Genomic DNA, 21,076 nt, shown 5'->3' on the forward strand with positions numbered 1-21,076 from the left:
CCTTTTTAAAATTTATCAATTACAGTTGACATTCAATATTATTTAACATTAATTTCAGGTGTACAGCATAGTGGTTAGACATTTATATAATTTAATAAGTGATCCCCTGACTAGTACCCACATGGCACTATACATAGTTATTACCATATCATTGACTATATATTCCCTATGCTTTATTTTATATCCCATGACTATTTTGTAAATACTAATTTGTACTTTTTAATCCCTTCATCTTCTTCACCCTGCCCCCCAAACCCCTCCCACTTACCACCCCAACAAATCTAGTATCCATCTATGGTTTCTATGTCCTTTTTTATGGTGCTCTGCTGTGGTCTGAAGCCAACCTCCAAGTATGTTGGTTCTAGGGCCTCTTGGGAGTGGCTCTGGTCTTGGCCCAGGTCACCCACTGCCTGTGACTGGCCAGGGGCTACCTGGTAGGAGCTACAAAGTTCACTGCTTGTGCTAATCCTGGAGGCGCATGGGGGAAGCCACGCTGTGAACTGAGGACCGCTGCCACCAGTACTGGGCCTGGGGTAGCTCCGCAAAAAGCCAGGATACCCTGAGGATACCTGTCAGCTCCCTTAAGATTTAGCCACTGATAAATCCTCGTGCTTGGGTGAGGCAGGGTCTCAGTGAGTCACTAGAGTAGGAAGAGTGTGGTTACCAGGTTAATGTAGATTCTGGTTTAGTGTCAGTGCTGAGCCTGGAGTGACTCAGCAAAAGTCTCAGCACACGAAGGCCAGTCAACACCCGCCTGGGGCCCATGGACTTTGATAGTTTTCCAAGAGTGCAATGCGGGAGAGGTGACTGTGAAGAAAGTACCTCCTGTGGTTCGCAAGTTCGTTGGGATGGGGTCTCAGCTGAGTCAGCAGGGCAGAGCAGTGGAGCTCACCTGGCCAATCAGATTCAGATTTGGCCTGTGGGGGCAGGCTCAACATAGGAAAGATGGCACCCACCTGCTAGCTGCAGGAGAGGAGGACACCTCACCAGGAAAATGCTGACTGTCCTCCAGTCCTGCCCCTGCAGCCACACACCTTAGTCTGCCCCTTCCCCTGTATATCTCCAAGTTCCCCTGAGTCACCGAGTCACTGTCCTTCGCTGGAGCCCAAGGTGAGTGAGTGCCTGTGAGCGAGTGAGCATGTGCATGGGCTGTTTAAATGGACATTTGCATTTCTTGCAGCCTTCCATCCCACCCAGTCAGAATCCCCAGTGTTTTTCACAGCCAGTTGTTGTGGGGGTTCCTCTTCCTGGCACCAGTACTCTGGGCTGATGAGCCTGGTGTGGGGGCCTAGGGTCCCTTGCTCCCCCAGGGGGAAGCTGAGCAGCCAAGATATCCCTTCTGATTCTTGACCACCACTCGGAGATTTGGGGCCTGTTCCGCGTCTCCGCCCCTCCTACCAGTCTCGACGTAGCTTCTTTTTATTTTCAGTTGTAGAACTTCTCTTCAGCTAGACTTCAGATAGTTCTCCAGCTTGATTGTTCTATAATTTAATTATAATTTGAATGTGTTCATGGAAGGACCCAGGCACAGTATTTATCTACTCCATCATCTTGGACCTCTGTCTTTTCATTGTCTTATGAATATCTTTCAAAGAGAAGAGGATTTTTAATTTTGATGAAGTCTAATTTACAACTTTTTCTCTTATGGCTTGCAATTTGATTTTTGTATCCCGAGTAATCTTTGCCTAAAGCAAAATCACAAAGGTTTTATTCTGTGTTTTCTTCTAGAAGTGCATTTTCTAAACGGTAGCCACTAGTCAAATGTGGCTACTTAAATTAGAATCTAATTCAATAAAATTAAAAATTCAGCTCCTTAATGATATTACTCACATTTCAAGTTTTCACTAGCCATATGTGGGTACTGGCTACTGTATTAAACAGCAATATAAAATTTTAAAAGGCAGGGTAATAAAGCATTTCCATCATTACAGAAAATTCTATTGGAAAATGTTGCTGCAGAAGTTTAATAGGTTTAGGATTTACATTTAGATCTATGATCCATTTGATCCAGCAATCTCCTGAGTATTTCAATAAAAATGAAAACATGCACAAAAACGCCTCAAAGCCAATGTTTATAGCAGCTGTATTCTTAATTGCCAAAACCTGGAAACAACCCAAATGTCCATCAATTATGAATCGATAAATTGTGGTACAGCCTTACAATGAAATACTATTCAGCAATAACAAGGGACAAATGAATAACATATACAACAATATGTATGAATCTCAAAAGCATTATGTTGAATGTAAAAAGTCAAACTCAAAAGGGTATATATACTGTATGATTCTATATCACATTCAGGGATGTGGGTAGAGTAAGGGATTGATTGCAAAAAGCATGAGAAAATTTGGGGGAGAGATAGAAATACTCTGTCTTCATAGTAGAGGAGATTATATGACTGTACATTCAAAACTCATAAAAGTATACATGTAAAAAAGATGAATTTTACTGTATATAAATTATGTCTCAATAAACCTGACTTAAAAAAATAAGAGCCCTGAGTACTTTGTAACCAAAAATATGAGGGCACAGGTTTATAGTTATTTATTGCTGTATAACAAATTATGACAAAATTTAGCAGCTCGAAACAACAAACATTTATTATCTCACTGTTTCTGTAGGCCAAGCATTTCGGAACAGTTTAGCTGTGTGATTCTGGCTAAAGGTCTCTCATGAAGTTGCAGCTAAGATATTAGCTGGAACTGTTCTCCCCCGAAGGCTTGACTGGGGTTGATCAATCTTCATGTTAAGTTGACCTACAGGAACGTTACTATAAGCCACTAAGTTTTGGGTTAATTTGTTACACAGAAATAGACAAATAATAACATATCAATGGCAGAGGGAAAATGGGAAGGGCCCAAAACAATAGAAATAACTTAGTGCCTGTAGGGATTTGGTAGCAGAGGCAGCCTCTCACCTCTGAGCTCAGCTGTGAATTTCCAAGACAAGGGAAAAAATGCTCAACTACACAAAGAAGTGTTCCCCCTAATATTTTTGGAAACAGAGGAGACTTAGACACAGTATGAGAAGAAAGTAATGGGCACTCTTGAGACTTTTCACATGCTTTATGCTCAGGCTTTACCCAGGTTCAGGGTTCTTTAAACTTGCTCATCCACCTCATGCTGGATGTAGATGGTAGAAGGTAGCACCAAGAAAGTCATATCTGATGAACTGGCAGGAGAATGGCAGCTCAAAATGAAAATGCAATAACTACAGAGCCTCTGAGAGTGAATTCATCCTATGGGAAGAAAAAGTCAGGAATGCTGAGCAGGACCCAGCAATAAGCCTAAGGTTTGGAGGAGAGCAGCAGTTCCAGTTAGAACACAGTGATCATTACGCGAGCCTGCCCCAGGCCAGAGCTCTAAAGAGGAAAAAGCCTGTGTAAAATTAAAGCACTCACCTCATTAAACTCTGTGATGCCTAGGGCTAAGTATCTCTCCTGGGGGGGGCCTCTAAAAATGTAAGCAAAGAAGAGCAGTATTCACAAGTCATTACCTGTTACACAGGAGATGTGACATGTGAACAATGGCCCAAGTGGACTGTTGAGTGGTGGGTGGGGTTGAGTCATCTTGCTGAAATGAGCAGTGGTATGCGGGACTTGGATATGTCCACAAATATATGAAGGAAGAAAAACACCAACACTTGGAAAAAACAACAATCCTGAAATACTGTAGTTACATTGGTGTGGCCTATTGGACTAACAAAATAAGTGTCTAAGTAGTGAAGTGCCGTTATTTGTACCCTCAGCTGCTGAGGTCTGGGGACATTCCAGTTATAGAAGAATAGCAGTCTGGTTCTTAATTGCAAGCAACAGAAACTAATTCTGGCTGGTTTAATTTAAAAAATGAATTTATTTAAAAAGATATTGAATAAATTACCATAATTTGTTAATGAATAACAAGATAAAAAGATGTAAACTGTGACATCAAAAACATAAAACGGGGAGGGGTTGAATAAAAATGTAAAGTTTTAGAATGCTTTTGAACAAGTTGTTATTAACTTAAATTACACTGTTATAAATGTAAGTTGTCTTATATAAACTTCATGGTAACCACAAAGCAAAAACCTACAGTGGATACACAAAACATAAAAAGAAAGGAATTTAAATATACAACTACAGAAAATCATCAGATCACAAAGGAAGAGATCAAGAGAAGAAATGAACAAAAGAACCAGAAAACAATAAAGTCCATACCAATCAATAATTACTTTAAATGTAAATGAATTAAATTCTCCAATCAAAAGACAGAATGGATATAAAACAAGACCCAACTATTTGCTGCATATATGCAACTCACTTCAGTTTTAAGTACACACACAGATTGAAAGTGAAGGGATGAAACGATATTCCATAAAAATGGAAACCAAAAGAGAGCTGGAGTAGTTATATTTATATCAGACAAAATAGACTTTAAATAAAAGACTGTAATAAGAGACAAAGAAGGGCATTATATAATGGTAAAGGGATCAATCCAATAAGATAGAACATTTGTAAAGATTAATGCACCCAAAATAAGAGTACCTAAATACTTAAGGAAAATATTAATAGACCTAAAAGGAGAAATAGCACTACAATGATATTAGGGGACTTTAATACCCCACTTTCATCAATGGATAGATCATCCAGATGGAAAATCAATAGGAAGCATTAGACTTACACAGACTTACACAACACATTAGACAAAATGGACTTAACAGACATATGCAGACATTCCACTCAAAAGAAACAATACATATTCATCTGAAGTGCATATGGCAGATTCTCCATGATAGATCTTACGACAGGCCCCAAGAGACTCTTAATAGATTTAAAAAGATTGAAATCATAGCAAACATTTCTTTCTGACCACAATGCTATGAAATTAGAAATCAGTTACAAGGAGAAAACTGGAAAATTCACAAACATGTAGTGATTAAACAACATACTGCTAACAATCAGTGAGTCGAAGAAGAAATCAAAAGAGAAATCAAAAACTACCTTGAGACAAATGAAGATGGAAACACAATACACAAACACGGAATGCAGCAAAAGCATTCTAAGTGATGAATGCCTACATTATGAAACAAGAAAGATCTCAAACAATCTAACTTTTACAACAAAAGGAACTAGAAGAACAACAAACTAAGCCCAAACATAGTAGAAGAAAGGAAATACCAAATATCAGAGTGGAAATAAATGAAATAGTGACTAAGATGACAATAGAAAAGATCAATGAGGGCGGGCCTGGTGGCTCAGGCGGTTGGAGCTCTGTGGTCCTAACGCCAAAGGCTGCCGGTTCAATTCCCACATGGGCCAGTGGGCTCTCAACCACAAGGTTGCCGGTTCAACTCCTCGAGTCCTGCAAGGGATGGTGGGCTCCGCCCCCTGCAACTAAGATTGAACACAGCACCTTGACCTGAGCTGCCACTGAGCTCCCAGATGGCTCAGTTGGTTGGAGCGCGGGCTCTCAACCACAAAGTTGCCAGTTTGATTCCTTGACTCCCCCAAGGGATGGTGGGCTGCGACCCCTGCAACTAACAATGGCAACTGGACCTGGAGCTGAGCTGTGCACTCCACAACTAAGACTGAAAGAACAACAACTTGAAGCTGAACGGCACCCTCCACAACTAAGAAAAAGTCCTAGAAGTACACACTGTTCCCCAATAAAGTCCTGTTCCTCTTCCCCAATAAAATCATAAAAGAAAGAAAGAAAGAAAGAAAAGATCAATGAAACTAAGATCTTGTTTTCTTGAAAAGATAAACAAATACAGATAAACCTTTAGTAGGACTCACCAAAAAATGAAGAGAGGATTCAAACAAGTAAAATCAGAAATGAAAGAGGAGATGTTACAACTGATACCACAGAAATGCAAAAAATCGTAAGAGTCTACTATAGACAATTATACACCAACAAACTGAACAACCTAGAAGAAATGGATACATTTCTAGAAACATACAATTTACCAACCTACTGAATCATGAAGAAATAGAAAATCTGAACAGACCATACATTTAAAGAAGAATTAATGCCAATCCTTCTCAAACTCTTCCAAAAAATTGAAGAGGAAGGAATACTTTCAAATGCATTTTATGAGGCCAGCATTATTCTGATGCAAAACAAGACTGGGGCACTACAAGAAAAGAAAATTGTAGGCCAATTTCTCAGATGAACATAGATACAAAAATCCTAAAAGCAAAAAAAACAAAAACAAAAAAAAACCCTAATTGAACAACACATTAAAAGGATCATACACCATGACCAAATGGGATTTATTCCTGGGACGCAAGGATGGTTCAACATCCACAAATCAATCAACTTTCAATGTGACGTACCACATTTAAAAAAATGAAGGATAAAAATCATATGATTGGGGTGGCTGGTTAGCTCAGTTGGTTAGAGTGTAGTCCTAATAACACCAAGGTTGCTAGTTCGATCCCCACATGGGCCTATGAGTGCTGTGCCCTCCTTAAAAAAAAAATTTAAAAAATCATATGATCTTTTCAATAAATGCAGAAAAAGCATTTGAAAAATTCAGCTTCCATTCATGATAAAAACTCGCAGTAAAGTGGGTATAGAGGGAATGTCCCTCAACATAATGAAGCCCACCGCTAACATCATACTTACCAGTGAAAACTTAAAGATTTCTCTCTAAGTTCAGGAACAAGGAAGGATGCCCCTCTCACCACTTTTATTCAACATAGTATTAAAATTCTTAGCCAGAACAATTAAGCAAGAAAGAGAAACAAAAGGCATCCAAATCAGAGTGAGAAAAGTAAAATTGTCTCTATTTGAAGATGACATAATATTACATATAGAAAACCCTAAAGACTCCATCAAAAAACTATCAGAACTAATAACCAAATTCAGTGAAGTTGCAGGATGAAAAATTAATATACAAAATTCAGTTGTGTTTGTATACACTAATAACAAACTATGAGAAACAGAAATTAAGAAAATAATTCCATTTACAATTGCATCAAAAAGGATAAGATACTGAGGAATAATTTTAACCAGAAGATGAAAGACCTGTAGACTGCTGAAAGAAATTGAGAAAAACACAAATAAATGGAAAGATATTCCATGCCCATGGATTTGAAGAATCAATATTGTTAAAATGCCCATACTTAATCTACAGAAACAATGCAATCCCTATCAAAATTCCAATGGCATTTTTCTGAGAAATAGGTCAAATAATCCTAAAACTTGTATGAAACCACAAAAGACCCTGAATAGCCAAAACAATCTTGAGAAAGAAGAATAAAGCTGAAGGCATCACACTTCCGGATTTCACACTCTCTTACAAAGCTATAGTAATGAAAACAGTATGGCATTGGCATAAAAACAGACACATACATCAATGGAACAGAATACAAAGCCGAGAAATAAACTCATGCATATGTCCTCAATTATGTATGACAAAGGAGTCAAGAATATACAATGGGAAGAGGATAATCTCTTTAGTAAATGGTGTTGGGAAAACTGGAAAGCTATATGCAAAAGAATGAAACTGGACCTCTATCTTACAGCGGTTAGTACATGCAGACCCACGGAAAGGTCCTGGGATTGAAAATCTACATCCATAAGCAGAGGGCAGGGAAAGACTGAAGAAAGAGCCTGGTCACCCCAGTCTGGTAATTAATGTTTATTATGGGAAACTTATATACGAAGCATGTCTTGGGCAACTGCAAGATGAAATGGATCCTCACCCAACTTGGCAGATGCCAAAGAATTATATAGGGTAAGGGAAGGGGGCAGGTGTGCCATACTTGTAGGTACTACTACATGACTGCTACCAGGTAGAGGAAATGACTTTACATGCTGGACCAGGTCAAGACAACAGCTTGTTCCAGGAACCAGCACGTAGTGGGAGGCAGGAGAGGGGTACTGGTTATGTCAGAACAAACATTGATTATGATCAGTCTCCAAGGGAGGTTTGTGGGAAGCAATCTTCCCCTTCTGGGCTGGTCCAGTTTGTGAGTCAAATAGAGGTCACATCTTAGAGAAGTCTCCTTCCATAACACCACACACAAAAATCAACACAAAATGAATGAAGGACTTGAATGTAAGATCTGAAACCATAGAACTCCTAGATGAGAACCTAGGGGGTAAGCTCCTTGACATTGGTATTGGCAACCATTTTTTGGTTTGACACCAAAAATGAAGGCAACAAAAGCAAAAATAAACAGGTGGGACCACATCAAACTAAAAAGCTCCAGTACAGCAAAGGAAATTATCAACAAATGGAAAGGCAACCTATGGAATGAGAGAAAATACTTGCAAATCATATATGTGATAAGGAGTTGATCTCTAAATTATATAAAGAATTTGTACAACTCAGTAGCAAAAATACAATATGATTTAAAAATGGGCAGAGGAAGAGAATACATTTATCCAAAGAAGATTACACATGGCCAACAGGAACATGAAAAGGTATTCCACATCACTAATCATCAGGGAAAATGCAAATCAAAACCACAGTGAAATACCACCTCACACCCGTTATAATGACTAATGAAAAAGACAAGAAATAACAAGTGTTGGTGAGGATGTAGACAAAAGGGAACCCTTGTGCATTGTTGGTGGAAATATAAATGGTGCAGCCGCTATGGAAAACAGTATGGAGTTTCCTCAAAAAATTAAAAACAGAATTACCATATTACTCGGCAATACTGTGAGCCATATTTCTCATTGTCAGTCAAAAGAAAGGAGAAAAAACTAAAATAAACTCTATAGTGTTGGTTTGGAATTGGAGGTATTGGTGTAAACTTACAGTTTTCATTAGATAGATAGATAGATAGATAGATAGATAGATAGATAGATAGATAGATAGATAGATAGATAGATAGATAGAACATGAATATGTGTATATGCATATGCATATACATATATTACCTAGTTCTATTCACTGAAAGCAGTAATACCCCAATATCAATTTACATGCCTGGCACATGGAAAGAACAAGATGATGCTGAAACATCTTATACTCCCCGAAAGCAACAACATGCTCCAAGAATGGTGGGGATGTCAGAAGGACACAGGATCCAGTGTGAAGGGGCTCCCAACTGGTCAAATATGGAATGATTTGAGCATGAAAATAAACAATGATAATAAAGGATTATAACTTATGAAATAAAATAGAAAATCACAGGAATATAGATACATGAAAAAATATATATAAACTTTGGTGCAGAACAGGATATCTAGATATTTTCCAAGGACCACTCCACAAAATACTTGTTATTATTATTATACGTGGTGTATATCACCTAAATTTAAGGATCAAAATAAACATCATCAGTAATGGGACAAACAGAAATTATAGGATATAATCAATTCTGAAAATGATAACTTAAATTTCATAATGAAGAAACATCAGACAAACCCAACTGAAGAGTATTCTACAAAATACCTGGGCTGTTTATCTTTGAAAGTGTCAAGGTCATGACAGCCACTGAAAGATAAGGAACTGTTCCACACAGAAGGAGACTAAAGAAACATGACAGCTAAATGCTCCGCGTGATTGTGACCTGGATGCTTTTGCTATAACATTCATTACTGGGTCAACTGAAGAAACTTGCATGAGTCTGAGGATTAGATGGTAGTGATGTATTAATTTCCTGATTTTAATTATTGTACTGTGGTTATGTAGGAGAATGTTCTTGTTTGTAGAAAAAACATACTAAAGTATTTGGGGATAATGGGACATCAGATCAGCAATTGCTCTCAAATGGTTCAGAAAGAAAGTCAGTTGTATGGTAATCCCAATTTTTCTGTAAGTTTGTTATTGTTTCAAAATAAAAAATATTTTTTAAACATAAATATATTGGATAGCAGTTCTATTCATAATGCTACTCTCTCCCCTTAAAAAACAAAAACAAAAAACCCCAGAAACAATGCAAATGTACATCAAGAGGTGAATGGTACAAACTTTGGTACATCTACACAGCATAATACTACTCAATAAAAAGGAACAGACTATTGACATATGCAAGAAGTTGGATGACTCTCAAAGGCATTATGCAAAGACACAAAAGGCTACCTACGGTACTGTCATTTATATGACATTCAAGAAAAACTCCAGTGACGGAAAACAGATCAGTGGTTGCCAGGGGGTAGAGGTGAGGAGGGTATAACTATAAAGAGCAGGAGGGAGTTTTAGGGTAAAGAAAACTGTTCTGTGACCTGATTGTGTTGTAGTTAAATGAATCTATACATGTGTCAAAATTCCTCAAACTGTACACTATGAAACAAAAACGTGACTAGATTGTGGAGATGGTTATACAGCTCTATACATTTACTAAAACTCATTGAGTTTTTCAACTACAATGTATGAATTTTATGGTGAGTAAATTATACCTGGAGGAGTGGAGGGTGGGGGTGGACAGGGGATGGGTGAAGAGGGTTTGTTAGACTTTTCCTTCTATTTTTGTATATGTTTGGAAATGTTCGTATTAAAAAGTTAACAACAACAAAAGGGTACTGGTATCTCACAGAATCATTGGGGCCAGGTCAGGGGCCTCCAGTCAAGAGCAATGCTCAAAATTCCGCTGTGGAACTGCTGTAGAAAGAACCCCTCTGTGGACCCCACCACTGGGAATCACATCTGAGTTTGGTCTGTGGACACTGCTCATTCATCTGGATGCTGCCACAATATCTCTCTCTCTGCTTCCTAAAACTTGAGCTTCCACATTCTTTGCCACTGTCAGCGTTCCTTCTAGTCCCTTCCTTGCACCATTAGTTCTGTCTTCAAAGTCTGGGGCACGCCTCTGTCCTAGGAAAGCAAGTATGTTGTGTTTTCACCTTCTAGAGTGGAAGACACAGTCTGCTTCCCACCAAAACTCCCAAGGTGGGAGAATTCACAAACAGTGGAAGGGGGTACAGATGCTGAAAAGCCAGAAAAAAAAAGGGGGAGTGGGATAATATCCACTGTGATGGTAAACACCATCTCTTTAAAGCGTTGTCTTAAATCGGCCTCTTTTGGTTTAGAAATACCTCACATTACAGTAGTACACCTACACATTTTCTAACAGTAAGATGGCTGACGGGATCCACTTGCCTGTTCCTCCTTCTTCCACATACTGCACTACAGTATTTAGACCCTACACGCTCCAAACCCACAAGCATTTTCTGTTCCAACTTGTTTAGTAACACAAGCTTTGTGCTCTGCATTTTTGGTCAAAAAGGCCAAAGACACTGAGGAGACCCCAGACTTTTTGAGACATAAAGACAGCTTTGAATCACATCAAATTGTTACAATACAGCCATAGGGAAATAAATAGAAAGCAAGTTCACAAGTGTCCACTTACTTTGATGTATTTGCCCTTTGGCTAAAACCTTGGGGTGGTGGGAAGGGATATCCTCCTTTGCTTAAATTCCACAGAACACCAGAAGGCCACCTAAGTGGTTCACCTCCGCTGTAGCATTTGGCTGTTGTGCTTCCTTTAATGCTATTTGTATATTATTGCAGAAGGGATTTTCATAGTGTTTTATAGGTCCTGAGTGCTTTCAAATCATTAATAAGTTATTCTTCCCTGAATCTTCAGGTCGATGTCAACATCTTCTATTTTAAGTGAAACCACCTGGACATAGAGGTTAAGTGAATGGCCCAAGGTCAGGGGTGAGGCACTGTCAAACCTGGGATTGTATTCTTCAATGGAAAAGGAAGATTCCAACACTCTATCATTCAGTGGAAGAAGGCTGCACCTGATCCAGGCCACTCAAAGGAAAGAGAAGGATTCATTAGGTGCTGAGCTTCTTTGTGTGAAGCCTGGCTCAGGTGCAGAAGGGATTTTTGCAGAAGGGATTTTTATAGTGTTTGTAGAGGAGTGTTGGGCAGGGAAGGGCCAATAATTTTCTGTGATAGGACTTGTAAATCAATCCAGTTCAGCATCTTAACCACACACAGAAACTGTCACTTGATATATTTTCCCTGTGTTTTTATATATTCACACTCATATTCTAAAAATGACCTTCTGAAGGGTTAATGGAAGAAGTGATTGAGACCCAGGGTCACTAAAATTCATATTAAAAAGAATTTTAGCTTAAGGTAGTAGTCATTTCTTAAATGCTTTTGGTAGCTAATATTCTATTATTCTTTTCTTAATAGTAGGGTCTGTTTAAAATCTATTTGGCAGAAGACTATACCGTTTTGTAGGACACTCAAAGAAGGAAAGGTTAAAGGCACTGAAAAGCAACCCAGGGCCATGCTAAGCAGAATCAATACTTGCTTCCTCAGACTTTAGCATCAGAATAGTGTTTGTCCTCCCGTTTTCCTTCTGATGCGCCTCAGAGAGGCTGAAGAAAACCTCCAGAAGGGAATTCAAACTCAGTTTCCTTTGCGTTTCAGAGTACCCTGTAATTAAGCAATAGTGATTTCATGAGAATCTAAGAAAATGGATCATTCTTCAGTGTCAGTAGAAAAAGCTTTGGACTAAATCCACTTCTTTGTTCCCTCTTACATTCTCTCATCTCAACACCAATTAGTTTCCTAAGCTCTTCACTGTCAGTTGTTTATTTCTGAGGCAACAGAAAGCAACATTATAGAGAAGGCAAGTAGTATAAGGTTATTTGACCCAGAGCGGGTGGGAATAGAGCCTGTTGAGTGTGGAGAAACAAAATCCCTGAGCTAAACTATTGAAAAGTCATTTTCCAAGTCAACTGTCATGTAACTCGGCGGCTAGTAAAAAGAAAACAAATTACTTTTGGGGGTTCTGCCCCACTGCAGTGTCCAGGTCATAGGAGGCAAGCAGGTATGGTGTCAGAAAGAACACTTAACTAGAAGTCTGGGCTGAGCACCACCCAGCTCACTGACATATTTCCTGACTGGTTAAATTGGAGGATTGAATAGATAGCTTTCAAAGATTTTTAAGATGCAGAATCTTTACTTTAAATGAAACCTTCACACAAATCTGACATGTAGGATGTTCCAGATGTAAAGGTGAATGTAAACAGAGATCATTACAAAATAGAAGCCACAGAATGTTAGCAGTATAAGAGGAAGATTCTCTTTTCTGGAAACTACATTTAGTGTCTAATGAAGGTGACAAGAGGCATTTAATTAAGCTATGTAACTCCTTTCCCTCTGGCAAATATTAAACTGGGGGCAGGGAAGGAGATGGGAAATGTGTTTCTCTTTAGGCCAAGTAAGTAAAACAAAACAAAAGTTTCTCTTTGATTTTATTTTTTTAATCTTGTATGTACTTTTGGGAAGATATCCTAAAGATAATAACTAACATTTGTTGAAGGTTTAATATGTGCCAAACACTACGCTAAGCATTTTACATATACTTTAGTAGAAACTTCCATTGCAAAAGGCAGAGATTTGTTTCAAACTGGCCTAAGGAACAGAGAATTTTTGTCACATCTAGTTGTGTAAGAAATCTCAGAAATTGTAAAGTGCAGAGACTTAAGCTCTTGTGTTTTCTTTTTGGTTTTATACTCATGCACGCTCTCTCTAGGTAATGGTAAAGATGTCTACCAAAAGTTCCAGGTTTCACCAGTAGGAGGAGGATGTCTCTTTCCCAGTGAGTCTGCCAAGTTGGAGTTGAAATTCATTGACTTAGCTTGGGACATTTGACCAACCTAAAAGTAATCACTGGGGCCAGGAAGCTGGAGATGGTGATTGGCCAGACGTGGGTCACATGTCCTCTGATGGAGCAGAGAGGTAGGTCAGCTGCATCTGAGCCACATGTACTAAATAAGAATAGAAAAGGGTGGTCACTCAAGAGATAATTAATGTACTATTAGAAGTCTAAGGAGAAATAGATGCTGAGCAGGTAAAAACAACAGATGGTACTGCAGAAGTCCATTTTATGTATGAGGAAACTAAAGCTCAGTGTTTAAGTAACTTAATTAAGATCACAGAGCTGGTGGTTCAACTAGGTTTCAAACAGCTCTGAGTAGGGATTAAGAGCCTAAGCTTTGGAATCAGACAGATTTAAATTTAAGTCATGGTCCCACTGCTTATGGCTTTGTGCACTTGGCTAAATGACAATTTCTCTGCGCCTTAGTTTCTTTATCTGTAAAATGGAAATAATAATACCTGTTTCATAGAATTGAATAAAATAACATATGTAAAGTACTGTTAATGTGCTTGGCGCATAGTAAGCTGATGTAACAGTAATAGTAGTAGTTATAATGTTATTATCTTTTCCCCTATTCGACTTTTAAACCTTTTTAAAAACTGGGATCTTCCCGTTCTTTCCCTAAACAGCCCTAATCCCAGAGCAAAGGCACTGATTTCTTTTTGGCTTATGTTGGGAATGGCTTTCACCTGTGAGCAAGGTTATTTGCACAACATTTGAGCCCTCCTGTCTCTCCTTCTCAATTCAATTTTAGTAACAACTAAGGTTGTCAAACATTGGAAAGAGAAACTTCCTATGATTTCAAATTCAAACCACGTACAGTTTTGAAGTAAAACAACAGATATCAGTCAAGGTCCTTCCCTTCACCAGGCTGCAGCTCCTTTATTATTATTCCAAAGTAATAATGACGACCTCTGCCAACAGATTACTCAGATGTAAAGCGGCACAGAAATAAGGCTCATAGCACTATTATACTATTATTTTTATTAGTCCTATTTTTCCTGGGGATATTTTGTGTGTGTGGGGGGGGGGATAAATGGCACTTTTTTTAAATTATTTTTTTTCAATTATATTTGACGTACAGTATTATATTTGTTTCAGGTGTATAGCATAGGATTAGATATTTATACAACTTACAAAATGATCATTCCAATAAACCTAGTACCCATAGGACACCACACATAGTTATTACAATATTATCAACTGTATTCCCTATGCTATATTTTACATTCCCATAACTATTTTGTAACTACCAATTTGTACTTCTAAATCCTTTCCTCTTTTTCTCCCATGCCCCCAAACCTCCTCCCATCTGGCAACCGTCAAAATGTTCTATGTATCTATAAATTTGTTTCTGTTTTGTTTGTTTATTTTGTTTTTTAGATTCCACATACCGTGTTTCCCCGAAAATAAGACCTAGTTGGACCATCAGCTCTAATGCGTCTTGTAGAGCAAAAATTAATATAAGACCTGGCATTATATTATATTATAAAGACCTGGTCTTATATTAAAATAAGACTGGGTCTTATATTACTTTTTGCTCCAAAAGTTGCATTAGAGCTGATGGTCCGGCTAGGTCTTATTTTGGGGGAAACACTGTATAAGTAAAATTATATTGTATTTGTCTTTCTCTGACTTATTTCACTCAGCATTATACCCTCTAGGTCTATTCACATTGTTGCAGATGGCAAGGTTTCATTCTTTTTATGGCTGTGTAATATTCCATTGTATGTATGTACCACCTCCTCTTCATTCGTTCATCCATCTGCGGACACCCAGGCTGCCTCCACATCTTGGCCATTGTAAACAATGCTGCAGTGAACATATGGATGCACACATCCCCTTGAAGTAGCATTTGGGTTTCTTCAGATAAATACCCCAAAATGGGATGATTGGGTCCTTCTTTGTCTCTTGTTACAGCCTTTGTTTTAAAGTCTATTTTGTCTGGTATTAGTATTGCTACCCCAGCTGTTTGTTGTTTCCATTTTCATGAAATAGCTTTCTCCATTCCTTTACTTTCAGTCTGTGTGTGTCTTTTGATCTGAATTGCCTGAGACTATTTTAAGGACTGGAGGGATGTGTGCTGTTCTTGGACAATATCCCAATCATTTTAAGAGTTACCTAAAGTGCATACAGAACTGTCTGTTGACATTAATATATCATCATGTGTCCATGGTAAATATTTTCACTACTAATGACAACTTGTTATTGTGGAAATGAGTTAACCTTCCATGTAATGTCAGCTGTGAGCCACAATTAGTTATTATTGCCTGTGCCTGGCACCCCCGGACCTGAGAGCTGTCCCCAGCCAGCCCTGTGTCTTCGGGCCTTATATCTTCATTTCAGCCCGCATCTATTCCAGGGAGAAAGTGGCACTTACAGGCCATCTACACCACATTTCTGGCTGAACCAAATGGGTGGTGAGGATGTTTGTGATGTCGCCCACCCCTGAGAGTCCTGGGGCAGAGGCGCCCCGAGGACACAGACCTCTCTGTCTCAGCCTGGAGACTATGCCTCAAGAGGACCCAGAGCTCCTGGAAATGAGTTAGAGAGAAACACTGAGACTATGCAAGGGGTTAAAAAAAAAGTGTCAGCTCATTTAACTTGGAGGAAGGAAGCCGGAGAATGGTTCTAATTAGAGATTTTAAATATCAGTTTTAATCAAGAAATATTTATTGAGACCCCACTTTCACTGTGCACTGGGCAAGTGTTACCCACGAGGAATGATTGGCCGAGGAACAAAGCCTTGATGTTCTGTCTGCTGAGAATGGAACAAAGGCAAATGGATCTGCATGGCAGAAGAAGAGTTTCAAATTAGCGGTAATGGAGAATTTTCGACCTCACATAATGAGAGTGGTTAAATACTGGATGGCTTGCCAGGGGAACGGAGGAGCCAGAAGTGTGCCTGAGGCTGGCTTGTATGAATCAATTCTGGTTGGTTTGAGATCCACAGCTTCTAGCAATCAATTTTTTGAGTAAAGCTGGGGTTGAGATAGGGTTATGTTGTTTTTCTCTCTGTGTTATTTTGAACCTTAATTTTCATAAATACTGCTGAGAAATCTCTTAGAAGTGTTAAAAACAGTTCTAAGAGAAAAAACAGAAAAGAGAAGTGAGTATCTGAACTCTCTGAGAGACAGCACAATGGAAAACACTGAGAGGTTTAAATAAACATTTTCCAATGTTATGAAAAAGTAATCAAACATTAAAGGAAAATAGAAACCTGAAAACAATGAACAAATGACAAAATATTTACTATCTAATTATTCATTAAAATTGGTTAGAAAAACATGAAAGCACCAACAGATAACTGGATTTTAAAAATTCATAAAAGGAGATTTATATCTGACCAAAAAAAATGAGTGCAAAAAAAATTGGCCTGAATACTTATAAAGCAAAATTAAATTCAAACCACTTACTATAAATTCCTTTTTTTTTTTTAAATCAACTAAATTCTTTTTTCAATTTTATTTTCCATTGACGATAAAGAAGCCTACTGGGACATCAACGTGACTCTATATGTAAAACTCCTCAAAAACATTTTTAGCATTTCCACTTTCATTTTTGGACATTGATCCTTTAAAAATATCTAAATCTAAAAATAATTTTGCTCAAAGATGTTCATTGTGTCTGACAAATATTACTTGTTCAATAAATGATAGTGCATATTTTAAAGGGAGCTATAATCTTGCATTTAAAGAGACATCACAAGATTTCAATCTAAAAACTTTTAGAGAAAACCTGGGAAAGAAACTCAAAGGCAGGGATTGTCTCTGTGAGTGTTCAAATATAGGTTCAAATATGGTTCAACTATTATTTTCTCTACTTTTTACTTTTTTTGCGTATTTTCTGAGCTTTTTTTCTCAGACATCTCTATTATCTTTATAATGCATGAAAAGGTCAGGTTCTTTTTTATTATATGCATGTATAATTTAGATTAATTTACAATACTTTCCAAAGATGAGAGAAATAGATTAAGTAACTAAAGTTCAGATAGAAATTACAAACATTATTTGGCAATACACTCAGTGACTTTACTGTACTCACAAATGTGGAATAGTCATTGAGGAGGGGGGTTGCCATCCCCCCACCTCCACCCCCCATCCCTCACTAACACGATTTTGTTATCTAAACCATGCTAGATCACAGCTGAGCCTATTAGGGGGCTTGTCCAGTGTTTATAAAGCAGTCTTCACAGCCCCTCTTCTTATGCATCTTGCATTCTTTTCTCCAGCAAGCAAAGACAGATTTTCAAGAAAAAGCCAAGCTTTTATATAACCAAAAGCTTGATTCATCTTGCTTGACTTAATGAATGCTCGAATGGATTTTTATTATTAAATTCTCAAAAAGAAAACCAAAACGAAAAACGAAAAAACTCTCTCCTTGAGTCAACAGTTAGTGGTTTTTAAAAAAAGTTTTTATATTCCTTATTTTATATATAAAGGGGAAAATAAAGGGGAAAAAAACCTGTCAGTAATTTTTTTCCCAGGACCTCAAGGTCTACAAATTGGGTGAATAAGGGTCCATATTCATTCTGTTTGCATATACACCAACATGTGTGAGACACGGGGTCTGCTGGGAGGCAAGGAAATTGCAGAAAAGGATCAATTACCCCTGAATTCTAATGTTCCGGTAGTCATTTCAAAGACAACTGTGAATAGGGCTTGGGGTAAATATCCTCAAATAACCTCCCATGAATTTATACACATCTCATAAGCAGGAAACCTTCCCCACCCCTTTGCTTCCTTCATCTCCTGGTCTTTTAAAAGTCCTTGTATTGACATCCACGTCATACCATCCCCACCTTCTGCTGCCTGCTCCCCTCCCACCCCTGCGCCTGCAGAGAAACCCTCTCTTCACGAGAAGGGCAGCTGTGTGCAACCCACAGCCCTCTCCTCGCGGGCGGAAAGGTGGGACTCCCCGTCTGAATGTGATGGGCGGGGCTCCTTCCAACCGCACCCCCAGCTCTTCAGGGCTGCTTTGTGAGGCTGGCTCTGAATATGGGCCTTACCAAGAACAGGCTCGAAGGGCATCTGCAGGCTGGCCCTCATGCCCCTGGACTTAATATAGCTGCTGTCTTATCTTGGCCAGCATTTTACTGGTCTGCTTATGAGCTAGCAGAAGAAAACTAAGAAGAATGTTTGAGTTTTTGCTGTGACCATGGAAAACAAACCGTGCTGAGATTTAAAAAATAAACGAATGTGCCCCACCTTGGGCACAAAATGTCAGGCAGGAGTTTGGAGATTTATTCTTCAGAGAAGCTGAAAGGTAAAAGGCTTTGCCTTACAGCAGGGTTTCTCACCTCAGCTCTATTGACATTTTGGATCAAGTAATTCTTTGTGGTGGGAGACTGTCCTGGGCATTGTAGGATATTTAACAGCTTCCCTGGCCTCCACCCACTCCTGGAGTCCTGACAACCAAAAATGTCTCCAGACATTGCCAAATATGCCCTGGGGCTGGGGTTGTCAGATAAAATATAGGACACCCAATGTGAATTTCAGTTAAATATGCAATATTTGGAATGCATTTATACTAACAAATTATTCATTGTTTACCTGAAATTCACATTTAACTGGCATCCTGCGTATTTATTTGCTAAATTTGGCAACCTATCTGAGGAACAAAATTGTTCCCCACTGAAAACTGCTGCCTTCAAGAGACAAGGAACAAGGAGGACAGTCTTGAGGTTTGGGGTTTGTTGTCAGGGGGTTGATTGCCTGATCACTCTGAAAGCCTGAGAATGGAATAATAGTCTGACCCCTGACCCCCTCTTTCTAGCACCTACCCCCAACCACCCCTGCTCCAAGGCAGACCTCTATAAGATTCTTTCCTGGAGGAACTGAACGGGGCCACAGAAAGCACCTCCCCACACCAATATTTGGGATTCTGCAAAAGAAGGACAGGCTCTCTGGCTGATCATTCTAGTATGACTACCCTGCCCCACAATAAGCCTCACTCAGTGTATGTTTACTTCCCATCAGCTCTTTTTGATACCTCACTCTCAGATAAGAATGGTCAAATGACAGAAATTATAGCCCACCCTGCCATTCCTCATTTCTTTCTTTCAATAGAACCCCAAATATATTCCAGGTGGTCATGTGCCCAGTTCTAAATGATGACTCATCATTGGTCCAAGCCAGTTATGAGAATCCTGTTCTCTTTGGGGAGCCAAATGACCCAGTTTAGGAGAGTCTGTTAGGAGGCTTCTGGAAAAGCTTTGCTCTGCCGAAAAAGGCATCAGAAATGGCTAGCACTAACCATTCTCTCCTTTTCTCTTGCTGTAAATACAGACGTGATAGTTGGAGTTGTGACAATACTCTTATGGTCATATGGCCAAAAGAACTATAGAGATACCAGCCCTAACCAATGCCCAGCATCTGCCTAACCCCGTATTTCTTGTTATATGACAAAAATAAACTGCTCTTTGTTTATTTGAGCTTTTTGTGACTTGTAGTTGAAAACATCCCTAACTGATACAGAGACCAAGTAAATAATCCAGGAAATAGAAAAACAAACAAAATCCTCACACTTCACTCAAATCTATTTAATATCCATAGAGAAATTGAGTATTGATTAGTTATCCCTCCCAAAGAGAATATATTTTTATAGTTTCTTATTTATCTGCTTCATTGTTTCTTTATGCAACTATAGATGAATACAATAGATATTCTTATTCCAATGAAGGCAGCATATTTTATACATTCATATACACTGTTATAAACTGATGAACTTCCTTTCATCACTTAATGATATAGCCTTGTAGGTAGATCTCTTCACATCAGTAGGGGGTCTTCCACATTCTTTTTTATAGCTGCATAGTATTCCATCAAATGCAGATGCCTTCATTTATTTCATACTGATTTAACTGCTAAATATGTGGATTGTTTATAATCTCTAAATTTTACAATTTATGCTACAATCAATAAACTTGTACTTATGTTTTTTCATACTTATGTAAAAGATAGTGTAGGCTATATCCTCAGAAGAGCGACTGCTGGATCAGAGAAAATATGTCTGTATTTTTGGTAGGTATTGCCAGATTCCCCTCAATAAATAGTTGCATGATTTTGCACCAACAATATATGGGAGTGCCTGTTTCTCCTCAGCCTTGCCAACAAAGTGTAATACCAAATTTTTAGGGGTTTTTTTTTGTGTGTGTGTGACCAACTGATAGGTAAAAATTGACATCCTGGTATGGTTTAAATTTATATTTTTCTTAAGTGAAGTTGTTCATATTTTCATATGCGTAAAGATCATTTATAGATCTTTCTTCCATGAACTCTCCATCTTTTTGCTCTTTGTTTTTGTCTTGATTTCTAATATATATCTATATATCTATATCTATATATCTATATCTATATCTATATCTATATCTATATCTATATCTATATCTATATCTATATATTGGTCCTTTGTAGTATAATTTACAAATATTTTCCCCACTCCATCTTTTGATTTTTCTTTTGGTGTTTTTGCCATGTAAATGTTTTTGTTATTTATATAGTTAAATTTAT

The sequence above is a fragment of the Rhinolophus sinicus genome, linkage group LG06 (assembly GCF_036562045.2).
Source record: "Rhinolophus sinicus isolate RSC01 linkage group LG06, ASM3656204v1, whole genome shotgun sequence".
Classification (NCBI taxonomy): domain Eukaryota; kingdom Metazoa; phylum Chordata; class Mammalia; order Chiroptera; family Rhinolophidae; genus Rhinolophus; species Rhinolophus sinicus.